Below are 3,858 nucleotides of genomic sequence, written 5' to 3'. Positions count from 1 at the left end.
CAGATGCAATCCAGTTGACCACATTATGTGTAGAAGTGGAAGCGTATGAATGGTGGTATCATGGTCTAGTAACACTGGGGCATGCCAACATCCTATGTCACAGGGTTCGCCGAACTTGAACCTTCAGGTTCGAAATTCGGCGAATCTCAAAAAAAACTTTAAATTCGTTCAGGTTCGCCGAACCTGAAGGTCAAACCGGAAGGCGAACCTCATTCGAATTCGAACCCCATGCGAACCGAATCGAATTCGAACCTGAAGGCGAATTTTATCAAATTTGAAAAAAAAATTGGAATTCAATCTTAGGGTTCGTGGGTTTTATTTAACTGTTTAGCAAAAAAACCATGGGCGCACAATGCTTAGAACTTAGCCCATGGGCCGTAGCCGTGAGGATCGATCTGAGTGTGACTCGAGTCTCGTGCATCCTGCAAACTGGAAACTTGAGTCGTGACTGCGTGCTGCGCGAGTCGTGGTGCCGCCTGCGTGCTAGGTCTTGCGTGTTGCGTGTTACGTCTTGCATCCTGGAGTGAAGCACTGAGACTTGAGCAAAAGAATGATGTGGGATGCAACTTACCCTAGTTCCACAGGCTGCAAACAAATGTCATATTCTGATATTCAAACCCTGCAAAAATCCTTGCAATTATTTATGTAGCATAAATGACCAATTCGTCACCAAAGCCCAATTTTGCATTTTCCAGTGCTTCATCAATCCAATTTCTGTTGAACCCAATAGGGAGTTTTTCATTTAATATTATTCTGACAGAATTGTCTTATTCGAAATGCATCTTGGGTGTGAAACTAATTCTTGACAGTGAGATTGAGGTATTGTGTTAAAGCATCAAAGCATTGACTAAAGATCTTTAAATGGTGAAAATATTTTCCAGGGGTAGGAAGATTCATTAGCAATTTTGATGACCCCAAGAAATCTCCATATATAAATGGCAAACAACCTGAGAACTTGAGATTGTATAGCAGATTGTTTTCTAACATTTGCTAGATTGGTATGTCATTGGATGACTAAAGGATCCTCTTTCCCTCATTTTCCCTCCAAATCTCATCTTCCAAATTCTAAAATAATGACGGGAAAAGAGGGTCCACCTATTCTTCACACAGTTGGAATATTACATCACGAACAGAAAACAAAACATCCCTTGTAGCATTGAGAAGCAAAGTTTGTGTCCATCCTGGTTTCTTATCAGAACATTTAGAAACCTCTTTATGAAATTTTTGATTCGTCTTTTCATCGGTGACTCTCCTATCTGAGTAAATGAGAGGTAGAGGCATAATATTACCTTCTCTCTGTTCATCAATTGTTACCATACAAGCACCTGCCATTTTTGCTTGTGCATCCCTATTGTATTTGTGACCACTTAGAGCTCTGGAAAGGCAGAATCAAACACTATATTGTTTACAAGATTGTGTCAATTCAGATTTACCTACCTTGAAATTTGGTAAATGTTCTTTTTCATAAATTGTCTTCAAAAACCATATTTCATTTTTTCATTTGTAAACTACTATTGTATATGTTTACATTTAACTAGATGTTAGAATGATTACATTATTCATGTATGTTTACTAATAAGAATTTGTATTCATGTGTTTATGGACCGATTTTGAAATTTTTATAATTTTGTTATATATATATATATATATTGAAAAATATGTATAGTCGAACCTAATGTTGAGCCTCATACGAACCTGATCAGAATATTCGAATTCGAATTCGAATCGAACTTAATCGTTGTCGAACTCGAATTCGAACCCGAATCGTGTGACATAGCCAACATCACTTCTTATGAAGATTTTACGCAAAGGCTGATAGAAAGATTTGATCAGAAGAACCCAAACATCCACTTTAGAGAATTGGCACTACTCAAACATATGGGATCACATGAAGAATTTATTGCAGAATTTGAACGAACTGTAGTCATGGTAACATATATATCTGAAGAGTGATTAGTCATGCTTTTCACTGAGGCATTAGCCAAACCCCTGCAAGGTTGGGTCAAGGCATTCAACCCCACCACCCATCAGGAGGCTATCAAGGAGACTCGGGATATGGGAAATGCAACCACTATGTCTAAGGCTACATCCAAGCCTTTCATTCCTCCAAAAGATAAAGAGAAGAAGCCCTTTCAAAGTGATTGGCCCAGAAAGGACAAGCTAGATGGAGAAACACGAAGTGAACTTAGGCGAAAGAAGCTATGTTTCAATTGGAAGGGGCCATGGGAACCAGGACATCGTTGTTTAGTTAAGGGAAAGATTCACTGCATTGAAGTAGTCTCTGATGATGAGGAGGAAGGAGAAGAGGCCACTCCAAGTACCGAAGAAGAGCCACCGCAAAAGGAAGCAAAAGAAGAAGAAAAGCCTGTTGAAAATTAGCAAGAAAAGTGATTCCTTGATTTGTGCCTTAATTCAAGGATTCAAAGTCGAGTTCCTTTTTTTGTGCATGGTCGAGTTTAAATTTAGGAGTTTCCCCAAAAATTAGGAGCGCATGAGGCATTTAACTGATGTGTTGAAGTTGAAGGTCGAGTTTTGATCTTCTAGTGTGAGTTAAATTGGGAACTAAAAGCTTAAGTGGAGTTAGCCTCCTAAACTTTAGGAGGATCCAATTAACTAGATCTGTTGACTTTTGTTAACTAGAAAAGCTCCAGTTCAATTCATTAATTAGAAAACTCACTAATTTTAACCATTCGAATTGCCTTTAAAAGGAGGAACGAAAGCACAAGTTTAATTATTGTTTTGGTGAGCACGAGTTAGTGAGACCAAGCAATAGGAAGCACAAGTTTGTGCGTGGAGCTTGTGAGAGGAAGAGTGTGCAAGAGAAGCTTGTGCACAGGTTGGTAGAGGGCAATAAATATCAACAGTCTTGCAAAGGTTTCAAGCTTAGATCAAGCAGGAAAGACAATTGCGTCTTTTAGATTGAAATAGTTGTATTTTGTGAGTATGGATCAGATTAAAGACCAGCACAAGCGCAACACTTCATAGTAGAAGACACTTCTATGATAGTTGCAATTGAGGGAAGCCTAGTGAAGGAGGGAAAAAGGACTATTTGTGGTGCTATTTTCTCATGAAAGCAGGCCGAGTTATTAAAGAAAGTCGTCAACGAGAAAAGGAGAATTTTTGGGCTAATATTGTGCTAGTTTGAAGGTGTTATATCTTTATTTAGCAAGCCAAATTTCGATGTGACCTCAAGCTAGACAAAGCTTTAGTTTACGACAATTTTGAGCTAATTCAAGTCTATTATAACAGCCAAGAAGGAGTCTAAGTATTGTGGAAAGGCAGGGCTAGAAGGGAGGAAGGACAACACAAACGTTGTGGAGTTTTGAGGCCATGTTGAGGGTTGTTACGGTGGTACAAAAAGCCCTAACCAGTGGGTTGGAAAACTCAGAACCAAGGGCATAGGACCGAGTTGAATCTCAGGCAGAAGAGTATGTATTTGTCTTCTTAAGTTGTTGTTTGCTAAGTGGATATTTTTCAAGTTGGACAATGTGTGTTTGGCATCTTAAGAGCAGTGAGGAGGGCTGTTAGCAGGTGTCAAAAGGAGCTTAAGTGCAAACCTGTGAAGGATTATTAGGTCTGCTAGGAGATGCAGTTTTAGAGGCCCTAAGTACAGTTCTTGTGAAGGACTACAACACTATTGGTGGGTAGGTTTTAGAGAGCTCTCAGGGGAAGCAAGATGGCTTACCAAGGGTTGAGAGCAAATCACTGTCTAGAGGGAGCATTGAACTTCATAGCTTGGAAAGGGAGGATTAAGATAGTGTTGGAAGATAATGGTGTGGGAGAATTCGTGAAGTAGGGCATCCCACCACCACAAGATGCCCAACAATTGGCTTGACATAATAAGAATGATATCAAGGC

Source organism: Pinus tabuliformis, chromosome X (genome assembly GCF_031772625.1).
Source record: "Pinus tabuliformis cultivar Carrire ecotype Pingquan chromosome X, CPIR1, whole genome shotgun sequence".
NCBI classification, from domain to species: domain Eukaryota; kingdom Viridiplantae; phylum Streptophyta; class Pinopsida; order Pinales; family Pinaceae; genus Pinus; species Pinus tabuliformis.
This window is presented reverse-complemented; position numbering follows the sequence as displayed.